The sequence below is a fragment of the Ochotona princeps genome, chromosome 29 (assembly GCF_030435755.1).
Source record: "Ochotona princeps isolate mOchPri1 chromosome 29, mOchPri1.hap1, whole genome shotgun sequence".
NCBI classification, from domain to species: Eukaryota; Metazoa; Chordata; class Mammalia; order Lagomorpha; family Ochotonidae; genus Ochotona; species Ochotona princeps.
Window position 1 is genome coordinate 14,673,865 of NC_080860.1, and position 26,193 is coordinate 14,700,057.

The window sequence follows — 26,193 nt, forward strand, 5'->3', positions numbered from 1 at the left end:
AAGAGGCTGGTGTCCCGATGGCGTCTCGACCACCTTGCCAAACACCTCCCCCAGTAAAGATATTTCTGAACCCCCCCGAAGTGAAGACTGACACAGTAAAGCCAACAGAGAGAACGGGGCATGGAGCTGACGCCTCCCACACACCGGGTCTCCTCTCCCAGGGCTCAGCACCCTGCGTTACTATGTATTAGGCTGTTTTGCAGAGAACTGGAAGCGAGATGGAACAGCCAGGACATGAACTGGTACCCAAATGGAATCCCGGTGCATGCAAGGCAAGGATTTAGTCACTAGACTATTCTGTCAGGTCCTGTGTTGATTTCTTTCTCTGGGTACGTGTATGATACAAGTGCAGAGGATAAGTTAAAGTTTCCCTAGGTAGACACCAGCGCTGTGGGGTGGTGTGCAGAGCCACTGACTAATGCTGATGTCCTGTGTAAGTGCTGGCAGGAGTCCCAGCTGCTCCACTTCCCATGCAGCTACCTGCTAAAGTGCCTGGGAAATCCAAGGAACCTGGCCCACACCTCTGGGTCCTCGCACCCACATGGGAGACCCGGTGTAGCCCATCAGAGGGAACGCTACTGTCCATTTTCCTTTAGTCATTTGATTTCTTTCCAGTTTTCAACCATAAAAACAGTATTTGACTCTCCATGACATTTTTATTCCATTGAATGTATACCTAGGTGTGAAATGGCTAGCAGTCAGAAACCACCAAGTTTCCAAAAGCAGTGGTGTCTTTTGATGCTCCCGCTAGACATTTATGAGAGTTCAGATTACTCTGCAAACTTCAAGTTTGGTGTTTTCAGAATTTTTATTTTTACCCATTCTGTTGGATTTGTAATGGTATCTCATTGTGGCTTTAGCTTGAATTTCTCCAAGAGTTCATGTGCTTATAGATTATTTGTGTATCTTATTCATCAATAATCTGTTCAAGACTTTCCCCATTTTTTTTTTAAGTTGAGTTGTCTAAATTGAGTAGTAAGAGTTCTGTTTAAAAATTCTTTTTTTCTGGGGGTCCGCATTGTAACATAGCAGGTGAAGCTGAGCCCTGTGATTCTGGCATCCCATAGAGGTACCTGCTCAAGTCCTGGCTGCTCAACTTTAATCTGGTTCCCTGCAGATGGCCTTGGAAAAACAGCACAGGATGGTCCAAGTGCTTGAGTTACTTCTTCCGACATCTGTGTCAAGGAAGGAACTCGTGGCTTCCGCTTGGCACAGTCCCAAGCGTTCTGGCCATCTGGGGGGTGAACCAGTACGTGTATGTAAATGTATCTTTGTAAAAACAATTTGGATTTTTTTTGATGTGTACATAATTATCTGATATGTGTACAAATTTCTTTGATGTATCATTTACTTAATGTTAAAGTGAAAGTTGTAATTTCATGAAGTCTATCAATGTTTTAGTTGTTATTGTTTGTGCACTTTGTCTAATGGTTTTTAAGTTTTGTGGTCTTTGCTGTGTTACTTAACTCTTCATTCTCTTTCAAGTTGCTTTTTAAAGATTTATTTATTGGGCCTGGCACCGTGGCCTAGTGGCTAAAGTCCTCACCTCACATGCGCTGGGATCCCACATGGGCACTTCCCATCCAGCTCCCTGCTTGTCTCCTGGGAAAGCAATTGAGGACGGCCCAAAGCCTTGGGACCCTGTACCCACGTGGGAGACCTGGAGGAGGCTTCGGTCTCTTAGCTTTGGATTGGCTCAGCTTCAGTTGTTGTGGTCACTTGGGGTGTGAATCAGTGAACAGAAGATCTTCCTCTGTGTCTCTCCACCTCTCTGTATATCTGACTTTGTAAATAAGTAAATAAATAAATCTTAAAAAATATTTTTAGTTAAGAGACGGAGGTGGGGGCGATGAGGGAATGGATGGGCTGGGGGATCCCCATCTGCTGGCTGGCTCCCCAGCTTTCAGCCTGGCCTGGGCCTGACTGAATGCAGGAGCCTGGAACTCCATCCATCATAGCTGCCCCCAAGGGTGCTCGTTAGCAGGGAGGTAGGCAGCACAGCAGCCAGAGAATCCAGAAAGTAAAGCAGCTTAATGGGCTGTGCCACAGCACTGGCCCCTAGTTGTTGGGTTTTGTTTGTTTTCTTCATTGTTTCTGTCTTTGAATTCTGCTTTGCAAACTTTCTTCTTTGCATTTTTATGTTAGAATTGTATATTCTGCTTCTCTGTATACTAGCACAGACCAGTATGCTATAGTGGAAGTATAAGCACGTCTGTAATGTACACAGCACGTGCCGCAGCATGAAGAGTCCAAGCAGTCAGAGCTGCTGGGGTTCTTCACGCTGCCCCGTGTTCCAGTGGGGTAGCTGTCACCGTGACAGGCTCAGCAGCAGTCCATTCCCACTGCACAGTCACAGGGTTTGCTTTTAGGGACATAGGTGTTTTACTGGAATTAAAGGGAAATATGGTCCTTAATATTTAGCTATATTGAGCATTGATGTTCTTCCTTATTTGTGCAGATCTGTGTTTCTGCTAGGTGTAAGATGGTGCAAAAGGAAGGCCTCTCAGGCCTGTCACATGGAAGACTTTCCATGTGGGTAAAGCAGCGAGGAAAGCGAGATTTAAGTAAGTCAGAAATGGCCTGCTGCAGCGGTTAGAAGTAGGGGTGCGATAGAGAAAAACTCAGAAAAGGGTGGCACTGGAGTTGGGTAAGCACAGTGTGAAGGAAAAGCACAAAATGGGACAGCAGCCAACAATAGGGCGGACCAGAACTCATCACAGGCTGGGAACTGTGGTCCCGCTCACTGTGTTAAAACAGGAAGCTTCAGAAGGGTGTGGTGGGGAACTTCTTTCCATCTTCCTGATCAGGTAGAAGTCCAGAAGAATGGAATTGGCCTTGTTGCTCTTCTCGTGGTGAAGCCATACACTCAGGCATGGGGTTGGATGGTGTCTTCCTGAGGGCCGCTCTGGGCCGCAGCCAGCACCTTTTACACCGCCTTTGCTTTTCCACCAGGGACCCTGCCTGCCTGCCTGCCTGCCTGCCTGCCACATTGCAATCTAACCATGGCCTTCTAGAGACCATCCTTTGGTATTTATTTTTAAATTACTTTTTCTTATAGGAAAGGTGAGAAGATCACGGGTATATGTGGGGCATGTTCGAGAATGGAGTGGGTTGGGAGTGAGGGAAATGTTTCTGCCTTCCGTCTGTCTGCAGAGAGAGAGCGCAGGTCTCAGCATCACCTGTCTGGTGTGATCCTGGGAAGAGGGGAGGGATGAGACGCACAGGAACAGAGGAGGAGAGGCCTGCCGTCTGCTCCCTGCGTGCCCGTGGCAGCTCAGCCTGCAGCAGGCTGTCTGGCTCCCTCTTGGCTGGCTGAGACTCAAGTTCCTGACCGGAGTCACCACTTTCTGCTTCCCGAAGTGAGCATTAGCAGGAAGCTGGAATTGGAATTTTTAGCTGGGAATGCCTGTTGGGCATTCCAGGGAGTAGCTTTGGTGCCACACAAAACAGCTGCCCCTTTAGCATTTCTGGTAACGTAAGGCTCCTGACAAGCAACACTCTTCATTTTCTTTGATCTGCAATGACTACTTTGATCCAGGTTTATGAGGGGTATTTTGTATTGGATGCCAAATTTTGGATTAATTATTTTTATTGTTGTAACTTTAGTGGTGTCATTGTGTTGTCTGGTTTCTGGGTTTTTTTTTTTAATTATTTTATTTGATGTTCTTTACATAATTGATTAGGGCACGAAGAGTCAAGGGCTACAGGACAGTGGGTAAGACTGTTGTTTCCGCATTATTATTTGTGTGTGTGTGTGTGTATCTGGGGTAAGGGGGGGAGATAAAGGGAGAAGCCCCACCCAACCTCTCACCCATCCCAGGTCACTGATGTGGGGCATGCTCCGAGGGCACTGATCAGGTGGTTTCGGTAGTTCAACAGTTCTGAATTGCTGCTAGTCTCAGCATTCCGAGCACGAGAAAATCTCTCCAGAATCCACTGGCTGACGTAGTCCACTTTGGAGTCTTCGATTGCCCAGATTTTCACTGCCAACACATGGCCGGGGTAGTTGATCAATTTGTTCTGTCCTCTGTCCCCTGTTGTGGTACCAGGTGTCCTCTGCAGATTCCGATGGACTGCCATATCTTGCATGTGCACCTGGATATGCTGTCCACTGCTCCATCTGAGCCTCTAAGGAGGCTCAGCTTTGACACTTGCACTCCAAGGTCAGACCACGGAACCTGCACTTCTTTTCCTGGTTGGGGTTCTGTGATCAGTTCAGTTGGGGGATCCCCAAAGAAACTTCGTCTGAGGTGATCCCAGACCTGATTCCTGTGTGTGCATGCCAGTACAGGGTCCGGCACAGCCTGTCACCCCAGTCAGCTTTTTGCATATTCTGGTGGTTGCAATTACTGGGTCAGTTCTAGTTCCAGCCCCGTCTTCCACGTGAACCAATGGAGTTCCAGCCTGATTCTGCCCAGCACACACTCGGCCCTCTCACAAACTAGTGGGAGCTGCAGCCTAGTTGGAACAACCCTCAATAATCCCCATCAGACCCGCCCCCGTCCTGGTTCCCATGTTTGCCAGTATGTACAGCAGACTTGTCCAGTCTGTCCCACATCCCATTCAGCTCTCATACATGTTGATAGGCATTGAAGCCTAGTTTAACCCAACCAGCCCCACTATCCAGCCCACGCACATGCTGGTGGGTGCCCTTCTATCCACCTACCGCTGCCCCAGGGCTGGTTTTCATGCTCTCCAGTGTGAGTGATAACCCCAGAGAGAGATGTCCACTATTTCCCTCCTGGGCCCACTCCCAGATCATGTACTTTCTAGGTGGTTCTGCAGTTTAACTTGACAGAATTAGCCCTTAGTGCCAGCGTGTGCCAGCGTCTGCCAGCTGATGCTGCGGCAAAGCCCAACCAACCCTCACTCACTCTGATTTATGCTTGCACCAGTAGGAACAGTCAACCCAGCCTGACTTTTCCCTGATCTAGCTCACTTGAGGCTCACAGGTGTTGTAGCCCTGCCTGGTCTGATCTGCCCATCCCAACTCATGTTCTCCAATGGGAGTGGTGATCCTGCAGAGGAACCCTCCACATTCCCCCTACCAGCTTTGCCCCCTCCCCACTGGTTCTCACATTGGCTGGTTGGGTGCTGTGACCCAGTTTGGCATGGCCCCCCTTGCCTCAGTTTTTGCCAGTGGGTGCTGTAACCTGGGCTGGTCCAGCCCACCCCCAATTCCAGCTGATGCTGGTGAGGGTTACAGCCTAGCCCAGCCCAGCAGGCACCCAATCCCAGCCGTACTGTGTACTGGTATATGTTGTGGCTGAACCTGACTCAACCCACACTCTGTTCTGTGGGGTGGCATGTGGCAGTCAGCAATGTTGTGTACTAACATCCCATCTCAGGACTCTCATGTGGGCTGGTGAATCAGTCTGACCCAAACAGATCTTACAGACTCTCCCTTCCAAACCACCAGGTCTCAGTCCTCAAACTTGCCAGCAAGTTCAGTGACCCTGTTGCTGGGAGTCACACAGGATTCATCCCTCACTTACACTCACAATTGGCCTTATCCATGGATGTCTCTAGGCAGCAATTGCATACCCATAAACCCTAGAGCTTGCACCTGGCGGCCAGCAGGCCACTTGAGTCCAACCTGGCTCGGGTACCCTCTGCAGCTGCCATGCTGCTGAGGGCTCCTTTTACCTGAGCCCTGTGGTTGAACACCCACCTCCTAGGTTCTCCTTGCCACAAGTGGGTGGCGGCAGGGCGGGGCCAGATACCTAATCCTGTTTGTGAGATTCCCTCATGGCGTACTCACCATGGGGGCAGAAATCTCTCAAGCCTCCCAAAAGCTCAGGGACTGCGCACCGCTTGGTGACAGTGGTCATGGCCAGAGTCCCAAGCGTTGGGTCCGACTTTGCTCGGGTACCTTCCGCAGCCGCCATGCTGCTGAGGGCTCTCTTTATCCGAGCCCCGTGGTCGAACACCCACCCCTAGGTTCCTCCTGCTGCAAGGTCTGGCTTGTTTTGTTTTGTCTTTTTCATATTTACTTTTATTGGAAAGTCAGATTATATGGAGAGGAGAGACAGAAAGATCTTCTGCCTACTGGCCACAGTGGCCAGAACTGAGCTGATCAGGAGCCAGGAGCCAGGGCACTCTTCCAGGTCTCCCGTGGGGGTGTAGGATCCTGAGGCTTTGGACCATTTTGAACTGCTTTCCCAGGCCACAAGCAGGGAGCTGGATGGGAAGTGAAACAGCCAGGGTACCAACAGGTACCTGTATGGGATGCCGGCACATGCAGTGTGAGGATTTGGCCATTAGGCTACTGCACCGGGCCTTGATTTCTGTTTCTAATGGGAGTCAGAAGATGTTTTAATCTCCATGCTTCTGTATATAGTGGTTTTTTTTCTTCTCCCACTATTTTCGAGATTTCTCTCTTTAGTTTTGGTTTTTGTCTTTTTAATGCAGTGTAGTTTTTAGTTTGTATTTACATTTTAAGGTTTTTTTGTTGTTCTGTTTTGTTTTTTTAACTGGCAAGGCAGATTTATAGAAATAAGGAGATTCGGAAAGATCTTCCATTAGCCAGATCTGCTCAGCTCTGGAGTGAACCAGGGGGGGAAGATCTTTCTCTCCTGTACATCTACCTTCCCGATAAAATAAAATTAGTCTTTAAAAAACGGGGAGGGAAGTGGAGCAGCAGCAGCAACATGAACTAGAGGCACTGCAGGAGAGAGCTTAAGCTATTACCCCATAGCTCCCACCCCGTGTGCCAAGAGCCTTGTCCTGGGCTGCCCTCCCGGGGCAGTGGCTAGTCGTTCTTTGGGTTTTCACTGTGCTTCGCCTGGAGTGTGTCATGATCAGAGGTGGGACTGTCACTTCTTTAGGAGCTACTCAGCTGTGATTAGCAGCGTCTCTGGGCTGTTCCTACCTCTTGAAGTTTATAGATGTCCCTCCCATGTGGGCCTCAGGGGACGTGGATTGCTCTCCGTAGCAGGCAGCAGTAATGTGGCTCCAGGCTCTGGCTGGTGGACTTAGTATCAGTAACCCCTGGACCAGGAGCCCTTCCTGACACCTTTGTACCCAGGCAGGGCACTCTCCACACTGTGCAGGCGGTGCCCTGCAGGCTTGCAGCATGGGTACTTGGAGAATACCTCGAATTTAGGACCTACACAGATCCCAGTCAAGAAATGGTCCGGAAGTGCTAGACCATTATGATAAACAACTCCAACCCTTATAAGTGACTCAAAAATAATACATAATTTAGAGTCATGATGGATTTGGGTGTGCCCAGGGATAAGAAGATTGCCTGCCATGTTAGGAAGTTCAAGATCCATAACCATCTGGGACTTGATGGAGGGGGTGTAACATAAAGATGTATGATGCCATTTGTAAAACTAATTTCTCTTTTCATTTAATCTCTTGTTGCCTAAGAAACTGCAGCTAGTAATTAAGATACCATTTTGGTCTTGCTTGTAAATGCTGTTGCCTTCATTAAATTTCACACTTGTGAGAAGGAGCTATTAAGAGACAGCCTAAGGTAACACTTTTGAATAGCTAACTTTGTTAAAAAAATATGTTTTCCAAATTTCTTGCAATAAAATGTAATTGCATTTTGTGTTTTCACTTGCATGGAATCTCAGCATAATCAATTAGAGCCAGTCTCGGTGCTAGAGGGGATGTTGAGTGAAGGGGAGTAGGAGCAGCACAGTGACTCTGGTCCCTTCTCGGCCATTCGTAACAAGGAATTTCCTGGTTCCTTTGCTGGTCTCTTCTTGCAGTTTGCTTCTCAGGAGTGGCAGAGGACAGATTCCAGAATATTCTCCAGAGATGTTAGGAAGTAGTCAGTCAGTAATCATCACAATACCAGAGTGCCTTGGTTCAACACAGCAAGTGGAGGGAGGCAGTCTGGATGGAGCCTGGGTTGACTGGCTGGGTCCTGGCCGCTGCTTTGTCGCAGCCCAGGCCATTGTGGGCCCTTGGAAGGGAGGCAAGCTCACCACCGCCTCACTCAAGTGTTTATATATTTACGTGTATTTATCTGTAAATACTTAGCTATTTTTATATAGGAGTATGTATTTATTTTTTTAAAGATTTATTTTTATTGCAAAGTCAGATAGCCGGAGGAAGAGAGACGGAGAGAAAGGTCTTTCATCAGTTGATTCACTCCCCAGTGGCTCTGCGTCTGCTGGAGCTGAGCCAGTCCAAAGCCAGGAGCCAGGAACTTCCTCCAGCTCTCCTACATGGGTGCAGGGTCCCAAGGCTTTGGGCCGTCCTCGACTGCTTTCCCAGGCCACAAGCTGGGAGCTGGATGGGAAGTGGGGCCACCAGGATTAGAACAGGTGCCCAAATGGGATCCCAGGGTGTGCGAGGCAAGGGCTTCAGCTGCTTGGCCACCACACTGGGCCCAGGAGTATGTGTTTATACATGTGGATAAATACAGTGAGAAGGAAAGAAAGGGAGAAATGACTCAGTGTTGATCACTGGTGATGTGAGATCACACCAAGGGGAACGTGGTGTGGTTTCTAACGTGGATGCAGGTACACATGAGCACTGTGTGTGTCTCAACAGTGACCTTCGTAACATCTCTTATTTCTTGTGTTTTGATTTTTTTTAATTGGCTTTCTAGGTCGTTACTCCTGTGACCCGTCTATGAGGCTACATAACCAGAATGTTTTTCAGATTATATGTTGATGTAAGCTTTAAGCATCTCGTGTCAGTTTGTCTCCAGACAGTTGTACATATTAACTTTGAGGGACCCTGGTGGCAGCACTAGTGCGCACTCCCTTTCTGCACGCCTTCTTGTTGATAGTTGCCGTTCTAACAGGTGTATAGAAACATCCTGTTAAGGTATTGGCGTGTTCTGTGATGATGAAGGATGTAGAGCGTTTGGTCTTTTGTATGTCATCTTTTCAGAAGTGTCTGTTCAGGTGCCTTCTTTCCATTGGGTGGTTTTCTCACAATTGAGTTACTTGAATTCCTAACGTAGTATTTATAGTACGCCCTTATCAGGTGTGTGGCCTTCAGATACTTACCCCCATAGCTTGTGTCTCTGTTGCTTCCTTTGCAAGCAGCAGCTCTTTAGTTGGGTGTAATCCTATTTGTTTTTGCTTTTGCAGCCTGTGCTCTTGGAGTTCCATCCAAAAAATGTCTTGCCCCTATCAGCTCTTTCTCTCACTTGGTCTAACATTGATACATTTGACTACATAACGCTGAAGCGCACGGACAGCCAGAGGTAGCAGCGATCCATGTCGTAGCGGTGTAGTTGATGTCATGAAGGGGTGGTTAATGTCATTGACGGGCACTGAGAACAGCAAGAAAAACCCAGACCCTGACTAGGCAGAAACTGGAGCAGGAGGTTCCCAGGAAAGGAAAGTGTTACTACATTAACAACAGGAATTGTTTTTCTTAAAAAAGGAAAATAAAAACACTGTCACCTGGAATAATAGAATTTTTTTTTTTTTTATCTTTGAAGACTCAGAATACTCAAAGTAACATCACACAGTGCAGCGCCAGCCTGTGGTGTCCAATCTATGACAACACCACAGTGACCATCAGAAGGGACTCTCAGTGACATTTCTACTGCTCCTGCTAGTCTGTCCCAAGTTCTCTTGAGGCAGAGTTTCTCTGTAAATTTTGCCCTCCATAAACACTCCTCTGTGTTGGCGTGATGTTGTAATGCAGCATTTTAATTCAACTCAGCAAGTCTGAATGTCCCTTGTCATAGCACTGGTAAGGGTCACATTGCATCAGATGATAAATACACAAATATTTTATGAGTGTTTGGAAATCCAAAAGAAGTTGGAAAACAAACACAGCCAGACACAGACCAACAATTTTGTTTTTAGTTGGTAGTTCCTCTGCTTCTCAGAACTCAGCCATTTAGAAAATATGATGGAGGGGAAGACCCCGTGTGCAATTCCAGCAAAATTAGGTACACCCAGGAACTATAAGATTGAGCAAGAGATGTATACAGGGACCTATCTGGAGACAATTGTGAAATATTAGGAAAGGAAATGAAAAGCATTTGAATCAGTGGAGAGAGACCCTCAGATGACATTGTCCTCCAGCTTTCCTAGAATAACATTTATGCTTAATGCAATTCTGGCAACAAATAGCAACATGTGGATTTGGAAGTTTAAGTTAATTTTTTAAGTTAATTTTGTTGGGATAAGATTTTTGTTAGTCTAGTGTGTTTATTTTTTTTTTTAAGATTTTATTATTATTGGAAAGCCGGATATACAGAGAGGAGGAGAGACAGAGAGGAAGATCTTCCATCCGATGTTTCACTCCCTAAGTGAGCCGCAATGGGCCAGTACACGCCAATCCGATGCCGGGACCAGGAACCTCTTCCAGGTCTCCCACGCGGATGCAGGGTCCCAAAGCTTTGGGCCGTCCTCAACTGCTTTCCCAGGCCACAAGCAGGGAGCTGGATGGGAAGTGGAGCTTCCGGGATTAGGACCGGCGCCCATATGGGGCTTTCAAGGCGAGGACTTTAGCCGCTAGGCCACGCTGCCGGGCCCTAGTGTGTTTATTTTAAGGCTTGCCTAGAAGAGAGGATCTGTAAAAGTTTAAGTGAGGTACTAACGAGGACGTACCGTGAAGCTGGGATACCGGGAGCAGGAAAGATTCGGGATGGGAGTGAGGGAGTTTCAAAGACAAGAAGGTGCCGATATACGACAGGGAAATGTGCCTTTTCCCCACCGTCTTACCAGGAAGATTTCACGTGTGGACAGGTTGGAAGAATTGCACTGCCTACACTCATAGGCAGAACCACCCAGATGCTACCGTTCACCTTTGAGGGTTTTGCCATGTCACTTAGCCATCCACCTTTTTATAAAAAAGACCCATTTCCAGGTGAATGTGAGATGCTGCTCTTTGTCCAGACAGTGCGCGTGGCAGCGAAGAGGGGTTGGGGCAGGCTGCTGGTAAGCCACCATGTAGACTCCATGCTGTGTTCCTGGCTGCTCTGCTTCTGGCCGGCTCCCTCCCCAAGCACACCGGCCCTTGCACCCCTGTGTGAGACTGGGAGGTCCAGGCTGCTGAGTGTGGCCGTCATCTTGAAGTGAAGCAGCAGATGGAAAATTGCTCTTTATAACTTTCAAATAAATAAACCTTGTAAAAATTAAAAAAAAAAATCAACACACTAGAAACATAGGATTAATTCTTCAACCTATTAAATAGTAAAATTTTACAGAATCTGTAGGTAGTATAGTATTTGTTCAAGACTGGACTTTTTGTTCCCAAAAGATCAGGAACAAAACTGAAGTGTCCGCTTCTGTTCATTGTGTGTTGGAGTTACGAAACAGGGAAGCTATCAGAATTGAACAAGGAGTGCTAAAAACTACCTCTGTTTTCAGATGACATGTTAGATATCCCAGGAAATAAGCCATTAGAAATACTAAAGGTCAGCAGCATTTCAGGATTCAAGATCAAACTTATAATCTGTTAAATGTTTTTAAAAAGATTTATTTTTATTGGAAAGTCAGATTTACAGAGAGACAGGAAGATCTTCTGTCTGATGATTCACTCCCCAAGTGGCCACAGTGACTGGAGCTGCACCCATCCGAAGCCAGGAGCCCAGGGCTTGTTACGGGTCTCCCCTACGGGTGCAGGGTCACAAGGCTTTGGGCCATCCTCGACTGCTTTCCCAGGCCTCAGCAGGGAGCTGGGTTAGAATTGCCGCCCATATGGGCTCCTGGTGCATGCAAGGCAAGAACTTTTAGCTGTTAGGCTACCACACTGGGCCCTGTTAATACATTTTTTAAAAGTTATTTATTTTGAAGGCAGAGTTAGAAGATGAACACACACAGAGAGAAGGGGTGTTGTGTCTGTTGCTTCACTCCCCACATGGCTGCAGCCAGGATTGGGCCAGGTCAGAGCCAAGAGCCTGGACCATCTTTCACTGCACATTAGCGGAAGCTGGATCAGTAGTGGAGCAGCTGGGACTGGATCTGGTGCTCACAGGAGATCCTAGCATTGCAGGCGACAATTTAACTCTCTGTACAACAAAACCAACCTGGAAAATGTGTACACCTGGAATGAACAAACCAAGAAGAAAAAAGAAAATAGCATGATTCCTTTTACCATAGCATCAGAAAGAATAAAATCCTTCAGAATCAGTCTGGCACGAGCAGTACAGGCCTCGCGATGGTAATTTGTGTACCACGAGATGGTTGCCTGAACCAGTAGGAGTCCACTGGCTCCTACTGCGGGAGGCTGAGGGCCACGGTGAAGGGGTGTACGGGAGGGCTGTGCAGGAGCGCTGTGCCCCCCTCTGCCTTCTCCTGGCGTGCCTCTGCGTCTGGTCCATCACCCTCCCCTCTCTCATGGTCTGCTTGGGGCTTTGGCTGCACGTTTCCTCTATACATGAAGTTAATGAGTGACCCGGAAGCCCTGTCCAGAGGACCTGCTCTTTGGTCTACAGAGTCCCTGTTTCCGAACGAGGTGTGACCTTACCTGCCAGATACTAGCGGTTAGGACTTCAGCATCCGTCATGGGAACACCGTGCAGTCCTCTGAGAATTATACTCTGGGGCCCGGTACAATGGTTCAACGGCTAAATCCTCACCTCGCAGCCCCCAGGAACCCCCTATGGGTGCCCATTCATGTACTGGCTGTTCATTTCCCTTTCAGCTCCCTGCTTATGGCCTGGGAAAGCAGTAGAGGATGGCCCAAAACCTTGAGGTATCATGGGAGACCAGAAGAAGCTGCAGGCTCCTGGCTTCAGATCAGCTCAGCTCTGGCTGTTGTGGCCATTTGGGGGATAAACCAATGGATGGACAATCTTTCTGTCTCTTCTGCTCTCCATAAATCTGATCTGCCTTTCCAATAAAAATCTTAAAAAAAATTACACTCTCAAAAGACAAAATATAAAGTTGTAAATACTCAGAAGGGCTTCATGTAATTAAAAGTGTTTGTGTTTTAAAAGATACCATCGGGGCTGGCACAGTAGCTTAGCAGGCCATTCCCTAGCCAGTGGCACCAGCATTCCATGTGGCCACTGTTTCGAGTCTTGTCCACTCCACTTCCCATCCAACTCCCTGCTTGTGGCCTGGGAAAGCAATAGAGGCTGGTCCATTTCCCTTGTCCCCTGCACCCACGTAGGAGAGCTCCTGGCTTCAGCTCCCACCATTGTGGCCATTTGGGGAGTGATCCACCACATGGAAAATCTTTCCGTGTCTGTCTCCCTCTCTGTCTCTCACTCTTTCAAGTAAAAAAAAAAAAAAAAGAAAAAAGAAAAAAGGAAAGACCCTCAAAGAAGTGAAAAGCCTAGATCGGAGAAAGTATTGATGGATGATGTATTTTAGGGTGTCAGCATCTAGCATACATGAAGTACTCCTGCAGCTCGGGAACCCATCACTCAATGCAGGTGATGCTGTCATTTGTGCAAGGAAGATGAAAGCAAGTCACAGCACATGGGAGCCGGCTTGACAGCATTAGCCACCAGGGGAGCACCAAGGCCGGCCGGCCAGCCACGGGAGCTGCTGGAGGAATGGTGAGAATGGGGGTCACTGGGACCCTCAGAAGCCAGGGGTGCCAGCAGTCTCATCGCTACGGAGATCCCCCGGTTCCAGCACCAGCTCTGTGTGCTGAGCCCGAAGCCTGCCGCGTGCCTAGCTGGGGGGGATGGCCTTAGGGCTCAGGTACTTGGCTGCATCCTGGACGCCCAGTGAGAGGCCCGAGTTGGAGGTAACAGATGCAAGAGACGCCTGTCTGTGTGTCTGTCTCTAAATCTTGTCCTCTCTTTCCTTGTGTTTTAAATAGGACAAAATTTATTTTGATGTGAGGGCTTCTGAAATCCATGCAGGTTTTGTAGGACACATCTTCGCGAGCCTTTCAAGATCCCTTGTACGCAGGTCTCAAGTTTCTCTTGCACCAAAATAAACCTATCATTTAATCACACTTTCCACAAACTTGTTGAAGTACCTTCATATTATTTTTTTTAAGATTTTTTTTTTGATTGGAAAGAGATTTACAAAAGATCTTCAGCCCACTGGTTCGCTCCCCAAGTGGTTGCAACAGCCAGAGCCAAGCCCATCTGAAGCCAGGAGCCTGGAGTCCCTTCCAGGTCTCCCATGTGGGTGCAGGTCCCAAGGCTTTGGGCTGTCCTTGACTGCTTTCTCAGGCCACAAGCAGGGAGCTGATAGGAAGTGCAGCAGCCAAGACTGGAACTGGTGTCAATAGGGATGTTGTCACAGCCGATATAAGTCTAGTGTGCTGTGCCACAGTGCTGGCCCACATGAAGTGTTCCCATACTTTAAATGAGTTAAGCATTTGTGACCTGCATATCAAATAAGCAGTTAGTAAATATCAGTGTGCATAAGTTAGTGTTTGGCGGGGATGAAAGGGTAAAGCCCGGTCACCTTTTGTTACAGAAAACTAATGTGACAAAATCTGGCACTTCTGTGACTCTTGGCACCCCAGAAGCAGAAGGCAGTGCCCCAACACAGTGCGGATACCCTAAGGAATGCTGTAGCTGACCTGACCTCTAGGTTGAAGACCAGATAACTGTCCCCAAGGCAAGAAGGGCTGGCTGGCATTAGGTGTCATGACGTAACGTTTCTTTGCTCGCGTGATCATGTTTTTGTTGAGTGATTGGGCACAGTAAATTTTTCAGTTGAGGCGATTGCATGGTTTTAATTTTTCTTCACATAGCTTTGAGCTTGCTCCGGGATGCAGGGAAATCCCTGGAAACCGTTTGCTCCCTTCTCTGCTTGCCTTTCCAGATTTGTTCGTTCACATCAGAGCACTGGTCAGCCTCGGGTTACTTGCTGCCCACCCTGAGGTGTCCTGTCCAGTGCTGACTTACCAGATGTGGTCTGGCTGTCCCGTGGGGACAGGCCCTCGGGGATCTGCTGAACCTGTTGACGTGGACTGCTTCTTGATGACCCCTGCCTGGGCTTCCGGTAGCTTCCGCGCTAGCCTGTGCTCACAGGTGCACAGGAACACCCAGGGCAGTGCTCTGTAAAGCCCTCCTCTCTGGGATTCTGTGTTGAAGCGGGTCACCCTGTTCTCCGCTCATCTCGAGGCATCCTGGGCCCCACACGTTTTCTATGAAGTCCTGTCGAGGCAGTACGCTGGAGCAGTCGGGGAGTGCACCTCGTCTGACTCTCAGAGTTCCTGGTCTTTGTTTCCTGGCATCTTGGGAGCTGTTGTTTCGTGGCTGTTCTCTGATTTCCGACAGGATGGTGACCATGGACACTCCTTGTGAGCCAGGAGCATACAGGTTATTTGAAAAAGCAGGTACAAGCCTTAGAAAAAGTCCAGTCCTTTCAACACAGGGAGGTGGTGCGATTGAATGTATGAGGAAGAATGGAGAAAAGGAGAAGGAGCCGAGACCTTTCCCTAGAAGCATCGTTAGTAGATCTCGAATCTTTGGAGCCCAAACTGTAAAATCCCTAGAAAGAAAACACCAGAGAAAGTTCTGGGTAAGCAGGGATTGCTTACATGTGACACCAAAGCACAATTCTTAATTTATGGGCTCCATAAATTACCCTTCAGGTGCAATTTCAAGGGTCCTGGAAGCAGGCAGGCAAGCAGGCAGGTACGTACTGGAGTGCAGGGCTGAGTGCCCACGGTAGCTGAAGGGGGAGATGACCAGGTGTCCATGAGCAGGTGAGCAGAGGCTGAACAGAAACGGGACCTGCACACACAGTGGCAGGTGGAACTCTGGGCGTGCTTCCACACGGTGAACCTGGAGGACTTGAGTGAAATAGGCCAGACAGTGGACAGGTGCTGCGTGTGCCCTCGTACATGCACTGTCCAGAGTGGGCAGATCCAAAGAGGCGGAGAGCAGGAGTGGGGAGTCACTGTTGAATTGGGGTATCATTCCCAGGCCCCCTGTAGCAGGTACCACACACCCAGAGATTTAAGCACCAAAAAGTATGCTGACTCCTGGTTCTGGGGGCACTGTAGTCCTCTGAAACCCACAGGGGAGTCGCCTGGGCCTGTCCTGGGGTTTGGTAATCCTGAGTGTAAATACCATAGGAGGTGGTGGTGGTGTGTGTGTGTCCTCCATCCTCCTGTGGCATTTGCCCTGAGTGGCCTCCCGTTCTCCTCCCTCTGTGTGTCTGTCCAGATGTCATCCAGGGCCTGCCCGGCCCAGAGATCTCATGTTGACTGCAGCTGCAAGGCTGTTTCCAAGTCAGGCCCGTTCTTGTGAGGCTCAGTGCAGCTTGCACACGAGGGCTGGGAGGGGCGAGTATTCCGCTTAGCAGCCCAGATACTCCTGGGATGCATGCTTTCCGTCCTGGATGACTGGGTTTGCCCCAGACCTGTTCCCAGTTCATGCAGCGCACAGCTGAGAGGCAGCAGGTGGTGGCTCAGGTACTGAGATTGTTGCCACCCTGTGGGAAACTCAGATTAAGTTGCTGGCTCCTGGCTCCTGGCTCATACCTGGCCCAGCCCAGCCTGAAGAAGGAAAGGAAAAGGGGCCCGGCACAGTAGCCTAGTGGTTAAGGTCCTCACCTTGCACGCAATGGGATCCCATACGGGCGCCAGTTCTAATCCTGGAGGCCCCGCTTCCCATCCAGCTCCCTGCTTGTGGCCTGGGAAAACAGTCGAGGATGGCCCAGAGCCTTGGGACCCTGCACCTGTGTGGGAGACCCGGAAGGGCTCCGGGCTCCTGGCTTCGGATCAGCTCCGCTCCAGCCGTTGTGGCCACGTGGGGAGTGAATCAGTGGACAGAACATCTTCCTCTGTCTCTCCTTCTCTCTATATATATCTTCTGCCTTTCCAGTAAAAATAAATAAATCTTTTAAAAAAGAGAGAAAAGGCCCTGAATTAGACTTTAAAGATTTATTTGTATTGGAAAGGCAGATTTACAGAGAAAGAGAATGAAGGATCTTGTATCCACTGGTTCATTCCCCAAATGGCTACCATGGCCAGAGCTGAGCTGATCTGAAGCTAGGAGCCAGGAGCTTCTTTCAGATCTCACACATGGGTACAGAGTCCCAAGCACTTGGGCTGGGCTCTGCTGCTCTCCCAGGCCACAAGCAGGGAGCTGGATGGGAAGTGGAGCAGCTGGGGCACGAACTGGCATGCATATGGTGTGCTGTATTTGCTGACAGAGGATTAGCCTGTTGAGCCCCCACTGTGGCCCCTGAATTAGACATTTAAAACTTCTTAAAATGGTACAGAAGTGTATTTATTTGAAAGGCATTGTGACCAAGAGACAGGAAGAGACAGATCTTCCATTTTCTGATTCAGTTCCCAGCTGGCTGCAACAGGCGGAGCTGGGCCAGGCAGAAGCCAGGAACCTCGGGCTGTCACACGGGTGACAGGGACTCCAGCGCATGGGCCGTCTTCCACTGCCTTTCTAGCAGAGTGGAACAGCCAAGACTTGAGCTGTCGCCCATATGAGACGTGCGGTGTAACCCTGTACACCACAGTGCCTCCGTGCCTCCCCGCCCCCACACACGCTATAGTTGAGATGTTTAAGGACAATTTCTTTCGAGTGAGTAGTTTTCTGTTTTGTAGGTGGTTTGTGCTGCAGACAGGTCTCTGGGTTAGGCTCTTCAGCTGGAGTGCATCCCACCGCTTCCTTCTTGGCCTTGGGTGAGTACTGGGGTCCAGGGGAGGGGGAGATGTCACAGCCTCCCTGATGGGACAGCTGGCTCCCAGGGCCCGTGCTTGGGGCCTGAGCATTCTTGGTCAGCCTTGCAGAAACGTGTCACAGTTTGTCAGTATTGTATTGTGTTGGGGTTCAGTGACTCAAGCGAGACGCCAAGGTGAGTGAGATGATTTTACTTTCTAGTCCAAGGGGCAGCCTCTTGCCATGAACAAGAAGTGCCCCAAATGAAATAATCGTGAGGTTTTTATAGTAAGAGAATCAAAAGCTATGTGACAGCGAGCAAGTACATGATTAGGGGCTATCAGTGACACAGAACAGAAAGCATGTGATAGGAATTTACAATGTATAGTTGGGGGTCCTGCTCATATCACTTCAACACGGACAGTAACAAAACAGCACGCCTTGAAGGTAGCTGTCTTACCCGTAAATCCAAAAACTCCGAGGTTCTCCCTCTCTCCTGCCTGCCTCCTGGTGTTTCAGGAACAGGAGCTTTGCCTGTAACAGAATGCAGCTGTCTCTTTGGAGATTCCAGACTTCAGGAGTACAGTCACCTTTACAGTTAACCCTTTCAGTAATGGCATTAAGGTTGATGAAAATGGGGGTGAGGTAGCATCATCTTGATTGGTGAGATTCAAGCGTTTGCAGATGGAATTGAATTCATCAGAGTAGATGATTCCGGTGGGAGTGTAGTGTCGCTCCGCGATCCGCTGAGGACAAGGCTCCCACATCATGCTGAGCGTGCTTGCTGACTGCCGGGACACAGAACTCAGACGGCCATGTGCCGGCCCGACCCGGGCAGCGGACACGCAGAAATACTGGCTTCTGTACCTTAGTCACTCTCATGAGCTAAGAACATTTTTGTTGATAATTGCTAGCATTTTACATTTCAGCTTAGCTTTCAGAAAATGCACAGCAGATACTCTTCATTGGCATTTGCCCCTGAAAACAAAAAACAACAAAAAACTTTCTAGTGTAAGATTAGCTAGATATTAGCACTGCAGTAATTGGATGTCTTTCGGGCAATAAACCACTCAAGTTTATGAGTCGTGTTCACAGAAGGCCCTCTCAGTTCCCTGTCTGCAATAAACATAAAAGCCTCTGCCCGAGTTCAGGGCACAGCAAGGGAGAGGGACCCCCAGATGGGCTCTGTGGGGAGGGCCGGTGATAGCGCTCCCTTGCCCAGGGCTCGCAGGCTCACGGCGACTGGACACAGTCCCAAAGTCACCTCTGTCAGGAAAAGGAGCACTTGGTATTTTTAGTGACAGGAAGCAGAGGGCGGGGTCTCTGGGTGATTCCTGGATGCCTGCGTGGGACAACCAGTGTGAGCGGCATCTGGAAGGAGCAGAGTAGGGGCACACTTTTCACTGGGGTGGACCCCAAGTCCTCCCGTGGGGAGCGAGCCCCTCCTCCTCCGTGTCGGCCCTGCTCCGGTGCAGCCTGGGCTGGCGCCTGTGGCAGCAGCAGATGAAGTAAATCCCACGTCACTGGAGGCAAAGATCCCTTCTGTAAGCAGTGTACCTGCTCGTGACTTTCCTCTTTGGTTTTTGTTTTTGTGGTTTCTCTGCTGTACTGTGAGGTGTTTTTTTTGTTTTTTTTAAAAAGAATCTAATTTGAAAGGTGGAAAGAGACTGAAAGATCTTCCAGCCACTGGTTCAACCCCCCCGCCCCGGCACTCTCTGCAGGACTCAGTGCCAGTTTGGCCAGCACCTGCTGCCTCACAGGGTGGGCATCAGTGGCAAGCCAGAATTGGGGTAGAACCAGGACTCGAACCCACGCATCCTGCTGTGGATGCAGTCAGGCCACGTGGCATGTTAACCTCTGAGACGCATGCCCACCCTGGTGCCAACTAAAGGAGCTTTTGAGCTCTTACAGCAAGAATAACTGAGCTAATATGCATATGAAAGCAGGTTATTTATGGTTTAGGGAAAATGTTACACCAAGTCCTGCTACATGGGAGTTTTTTCCAAAACAATTATTTACAGATTTTCAAAGGAGAGAAAAGCCATTGTTTTCAGCTTATTCATCAAAAAACAGTATGCTAGATGCCAGATGTTGTTCTTAAAATATTTATTTGAAGGGCCAACACTGTGGTGTGGTGGGTAAAGCCACTGCCTGCTGTGCCCGCATCCCATCGAGGCACTGGGTTTAGCCCAGCTGCTCCACTCTGACCCAGCTCCCTGCCAGTACACCTGGGGAAGCAGCAGAGGACGGCCAAGTGCTTGGGCCCTGCACCCATGTGCGAGACCTGAAGAAGCTCTTCGCTGCACACTGACCCAGCTCTGGCCATTTTAGCCATTTGGGGAGTGGACCAGTGGGTAGAAGATAGCTCATGCTTGCTTGGTTGCTCTCTCTCTCTCTCTCTCTCTCTCTCACTCACACTCACACACACACACACACACACACACACACACACACACACACATATCCAGGAAAATACGTTAGTCTTAGTACTTTTTTTTTTTCATAATGAATGTGTTTGAAAAGCAGAGTGACAAGGAAGAAGACAGAGCCCATCCATCTGCTGGCTCACTCCCCAGATGGCCGGGCCAAGTCAGAGCCAGGAGTCAGGGACTCCATCCAGGTCCTGGGTGGCAGGGACCCAAGCGCCTGGCTGGGTTGGAAGTCAGGCAGCCAGGACTCATACCAGCACCCATACAGGATGCCAGCAGCTCAGATGGTGGCTTAGCCCACTGCACCGTAACACCAGCTCCAAAAGTTTGATTGATTGATTGATTGATTGTTTTTGTTATCAGGAACACGTTTCTAAAAGCCAGCCAGCCTTCTGTGAATTCTGGGAGTTTGAAAAGCTGTGTGTCCAACTGGCAGCTCTGGAGGTTTTTTGTTTTTTGTTTTTTTAGGATTTATTTATTTGAAAGAATTAGGAGAAAGGAGGGCAGGAGAGATGTTTCATCTGTTGATTGACTCCCAGATGAGCACAACAGCCAGGGCCACGCGGGGCCGGAGCCAGGAGTTGCATCCTGGTCACCCGTGTGGTGGCAGGGTTCAGGCGCTTGGACCGTCTTCCGCTGTTTCCTAGGCCATTAGCAGGGAGCTGGGACTTGAGTTGGTGCCAGTGCTGCAGGTGGCAACTTGGCCCATAATGCCATGGCACCAGCCCTTCCCTAGGGATTTTACAACCCTATGTACATAGCCACTTTTTCTGCTTGGTGAGATTGGGGTTAAAGTGAACATTCTTTAGCCTCCATAGCCAGTCTACAGGAAGCACACGCTCCCAAGCAGTCACTTTGACCCCAGCGACTGGGAGGAAGCGGCGCTCGGCGGGAGCCTCTGACCGGGGGCCTGAGGCTGCTGTATTGGCGTCGGGGTGTTGTCCCTCCCTGCACTCTGGCCTGACGTGTGCGCTTATCTCTTGGCTCAGAGTACCTTGGGGCCAGGTTGGTGAGCTGACCGGCTGTGGTGCAGCTTAATAGGTATGGCTATCTACACCTGCCTGACCAGTGGCTGGGGTTGCTGTTCCTGAACACAGCTGGCAGAGGCACGGCCCAGGTGTCCTTCAAGACCAACAAAGGCCTTTGCGTTCCCGAGTCCTGGGCTGGTGATCGGCTTGGTCAGCTGCCAGACACAATGTGTGGAAATGATTTACTGCCATGAGGCTAGCCTGATGTTGCCTTCGTAGACTTGCTTGTAGGTGCACTTCCAGAGGACCACTGGTGTGCTGAATCTTAATCTCTCTCTTTTATTGTATAGAACTCATTCACTCATTTGAGGCAGTTAGGGAGGGAGACCATCTACTGGTCCACTCCTCAGATGGGTGCAGCAGCCAGGGCTGGACCAGGGCCTGCTCCAGCGGGAGCGCTGACAGGAGCCAGAGCAGGCGGTGATGTGCGATTGAGGCATCTTCACTGCTGGGCTGCACACCTGCCCCCCTGACTTGAGCAGTAGCTTTGTTCTTTGGGACTGACTGGTGCTTTCCTGTGTTGTGGTCGTTAAGTACATGCGGCTTTGTGGTCCAGGTACAGAGAAGATGGAGTCTGGGTCCTGGGTCCTGCTGGTCCCGTCTGGGTGGCTCGGGCCGTGCGTGCCCACACCCGTGTGGAGAGGCAGGTGCGAGTTCTCAACTCTCCTGCCTGTGTGGCTCGTCTGATCACAGTGTGTTCACAGCAAGCTCAAGGTCAGTTAGATGCAGACCAGACTGTCGCCCTGAGACTGGTTTTGAGGAACGCTGTGTCCGCCCCACTGCACCCCTGAGAACCAGGGTCAGCCCCTGGGTTTTGTATCCAAGACACAGCTGTTCGTGTGCTGCTAGCGGGACTCTGATCTGAAAGGGGGATTCAGGAGCGAAGAGGAGCAGGGTTGTGGCACAGCAAGTTAAGCCACCACTTTCAACACTGGCCTCCCACATGGGTACCAATTCCAGTCCCAATCCTGGCTACTCTACTTCCTCTCCAGCTCCCTGCTGAGGTGCCTGGGAAACAGGGAAGATGGCCCAAGTGCTTGGGTCCTTGCAGCTATACGGGGGACACAGAAGAAGCTCTTGACCAGTGGCCATTTGGGGAGCAAACCAATGATGGAAGATTCTTCTCCCTCCTCTGTTTTCCCCTCCCCTTCTCCTTGTGCAACCTCTCATCCCTCTCCTCTCCTCCCCCTCTTCCACTCCTCCCCCTCCTCCCTCTTTCCTCCTCTCCCTCCCCGCTCCTCCCCCTCCCCTCCTCCTCCCTCTTTCCCCCTCCTCCTACCCCCTTCCCCCTCCTCCCATCCCACAGCCTTCTCCCTCCTTCCCCTTCCCCCTACTCCCCCTCCTCCCCTCCTCTCCTACAGCCTTCTCCCTCCCCCTCCTCCTCCCCCTCCTCCTCCCCCTCCTCCCTGTCCCCCTCCTCTTTCTCTCCCTCCCCCTCCTCTCTCTCCCCCTCCTCTTTCTCTCCCATCCTGCAGCCTGCTTACCCCCCCACTCCTCCATCCTCCTTTCCCTCTTTGCCCTGCCCCTTTTCTCCCTCTCCCTTCTGCTTCTCTTTTCCCTGTTTCCCCCTCCATTCCCTCCCCCCCTCGCTCTCACTTTCTCTCTATAACTTTGAAATAAACAAATCTTTCCTAAAAGAAAGGAGAACAGGGTTGGGGACTCCAAGTATAGGCTGCATGGGGCTTTATCCTGAAAAGAGAGCAGAGATGTGGCGTCTCGGGCAGGTGGGGGTCCTGGGCAGGCTGGAGAGCTTGGCACTCACTTGTCTGCTCATGGAGGAAGCTGGCAGCGCATGGGAGGGGGGACGTTACTGGGGTACCGCCCTTCTGTGGGCAGGGAAGAGGTCTAGGGCAGTGGAGGCGGTGGTCGTGAGAGGGACCCCAGAGGGAGCCCCTGTGGTAGCTGGAGGGAGGCTGTTGAGAGGGGTTGGGGGTTCACCTTGACTTACGTGGAAGGCCATGGCGCCCCTGGCTCTTCCCAGGCCATGCTGTGCAGCCTTGGTCGGCATGTCAGCCCTCCTCCTGCCACCTTCTGATGTGCTGCTTTTAGGCAGTCAAGGCCATTCAGTTGTGGGCATCAGGTACCTGGGTTGCCCTTGTCGGCCCTGGCATAGTCGGCTGCAGCCAGAAGAGCAGAGGCCTGGGAGCGAGACACAGCTGGCCGGGGTGCAGGTGGCTCTGACAGGCACGGTCACCCGTCCGACTGGCGGCCTCGGGTGTGGTATAGGAGCCACTGGCGTCTGTGGAGTGCGTAAGCTGTATTTCTGACACTCATTTTAACTTTCCAGTTGCCTGTTTTTAATTGGTTGTGTTCTGTTTATTACAACATAAACCCTCTACAGATACTTGTGCAATGAATGAGTTCTGAGATGATGATGGACTGTTTTCTCCCTTCAAGTCCATATCAATTTTATTTTTATTTTTACTTTGCGGAGTGGGGGGTGGGGTTCAAAAAGAAAACGACTACACTTCAGAAATCTCTGTAATCTTTTTTTTTTTTTTTTTAATCAGACTTTTGGCAAATGCTACCAGGCATGTCAGTATTGAGATTCACTCACTCGTCCCAGTAAACTGCAAGGCAGGCTCTGTTCTGGGATCTAAAGGGAGCTGCGAATCTGCAAACATTTCTTCTAAGATAAGTATATGGAGAATATTTATATATTTACGGATTATTATTCCCCCAAAGCTCAAAAGACATGCCATTGCTATAAACTTAATAAATATCTTGAGATTGGGTGAAATCCATTTGGGGAGTAAAGTGTTTTCTTAATGCGTTTGATCCAGATGTCGGCTCTCATTTGCTGGAGCACCAGCGCCGTTAGCCTGTCAGTTCCCTGCTGTCTACTGTTATTTAGTAGCTGGGGAGGCCGCGCATGTGCGAGCTCACTGGGGAAGCTGAGGCCACGCTGGAGCCGAGACCAGTGCCCAGCCGTGGTCCCTGTCCACAGCACCAGAGGTTCCACACAGGAAGTGTCTGTCGGTACAGCTTTAGAGTCGCCACGTTAAGGCAGCCACGGTAGCCAAGAGTGGCCCCGCGTGTCCTCATCCTCTGTGTGGGTCGGCAGCTGAGCCCCGAGCAGGGAGGCGTTGGCCCCGCGTGTCCTCATCCTCTGTGTGGGTCGGCAGCTGAGCCCCGAGCAGGGAGGCGTATGGTGAGTTGCATGGAACCCTTCCGCATCGGCCAAGGTATGGGGGCAGTCCTCTTGCCCTGTGTCTGTGAGCCTTCCACGCTGGTCGACCCATAGTTGTGCCCACACAGTGATCCTGACCACGCACAGGTAGGAGGCCGATGGCTGTTTGGGCTTCCAGGGACAAAGGTGCAGATGCATCTCCTTGTTCTAGGAGTATAATGCCTTTTGCTTCTTGTATGATCCTAGTGCAAGACACGGGATTCCTGTGTGGGGGCTGGCGCTGTGGCATAGGGCTAAGGTCTGCCTACAGTGCCAGCATCTGATATGAGGACTGGTTCAAGTCCTGGCTGCTCCACTTCTGATCCAGCTCCCTGCTCATGGCCTGGGAGAAACAGCAGAAAGCAGCCCCAAGTGTTTGAGCTCCTGCTACCCATGTGAAAGACGGATGAAGCCCCGGGCTCCTGGCTTTAGCCCAGTCTCAACAGCTGGGCATTTGGGGAGTGAGCCAGCAGATGCAAACCTCTCTCAATCTGTAACTCTCAAATACATACAGTAAATTATTCTAAAAAACAGAACTCATGTGTGCCAGTTCCTAAGATAGAAATGATGAAAATTAAACCCCTGTAATTTTATTTTCATAGATATGATTATGTTTCATGTTCCTCTTTCCCTCCCATCCCGTGTGTGTGTGTGAGAGAGACAGAGACAGAGACAGAGACAGGCAGTTAGATCTTCCCATCTTGTGGCTATGATGATGTGATGGTCAGCTCTAGGGTGGGCCAAGGCCGGGAGCTTGGGTCTTCATTCTTGTCTCCCACATGGGTGGCAGGGGCACAGCACTTGGGACACAGCTTTCCCAGGCACGCTGGCAGGGAGCTGGATTAGAAGTGGAGCAGCCAGAGCCCAGTGCAGTAGCCTAGAGGCTAAAGTTCTCGCCGTGTATGTGCTGGGATCGGATATGGGTGTTGGTTCGTGTCCTGGCTCCCCTACTTCCCATCCAGCTCCCTGCCTGTGGCCTGGAAAAGTAGTTGAGGATGGCCCAAAACCTTGGGATCCTGCACCCATGTGGGAGACCTAGAAGAGGCACCTGGCTTCAGATCAGCTCAGCTCCAGAATTTGCGGCCACTTGGGAGTGAACCAACAGACGGAAGATCTTTGTCTCTTCTCCTCTCTGTATCTGCCTTTCCAATAAAATAAATAAATATTTAGAGAGAAAGAGCGAGAGAGAAGTAGAGCAGCCAGGGCTTGAACCTGTGCCCATATAGGATGCCAGCCCTGCAGGCAACAACCTGTGTTTTGAATGTCCCTATAGGACCTGCACGATGGCCCCTCAGAGGCACTAGTTTTGTATAACTATCAGTGAGGACTGACACTACCACGTTACCAACATGTTCATCCACTCTCAAGCTGTTAACTCCACTTTAAAGTGTGAGGATTTTATGGCCACTGTTTCATCTGGACATTAACGTGTCCACTCATAAATGAAGTGGGCACAGCTTTCTCTCAGCCTTGCTGTTAGTTGCTGAGTTAAGAGTAGCTTCATGAACCAACTGGGTGTCATTTCTCCTCTTCATATCTTTTTTTTTTTTTTTTTTTAATGTTTTATAGTTGCTTAAGGTGGGAAGGATCAAGGTTTAGAGGAAAGTGGTGATATCATTGTTTCTACATTCTTTTTTTTCCTTCCTGTATCTGGGGGAAGGGGGCAAATAAGGGGAGAAGCCACACCCAGCCTACCCACCACTTCCATACCCTGAGACGGCCACCCAGTGCCATCTCGGGGTCCCCAATGTGGGGCATGCTCCAAGGGTCCTGCTCAAGTGGTTCTGATAATTCGGTAGTTCTGAAATGCTGTTGATCTCGCCACTCCAAGCATGATGAGATAGATCCCTCCGTGATGTACTGGCTGATACAGTCCAGCCTAGAGTCTCCATTTGCCCAGATTTTCACTGCCAACACTTGGCTGGGGTAGTTGATCAATTTGTTCTGTCCTCCATCCTCTATTATGGTACCACGTATCCTCTGCAGGCTCCAGTGGACTGCCATATCCTCCATGTGCACCTGGATATGCTGTCCACTGCTCCGTCAAAGCCACTGGGGAGACCCAGCTCTGACACCTGCACTCCACTATCAG

The 26,193-nt window shown here is 50.0% G+C and overlaps 1 long non-coding RNA gene across 1 annotated transcript in view; it reads left to right on the plus strand.

Annotated features, from left to right (window-relative positions):
• Positions 1-26,193, plus strand: part of LOC131478220 (uncharacterized) — a 53,303-nt gene that overhangs the window by 15,540 nt on the left and 11,570 nt on the right. Inside the window, exon 2 of the long non-coding RNA XR_009244368.1 lies at positions 17,421-17,498. This is a non-coding gene — a long non-coding RNA (uncharacterized LOC131478220). The remainder of the gene's footprint in view (positions 1-17,420; positions 17,499-26,193) is intronic.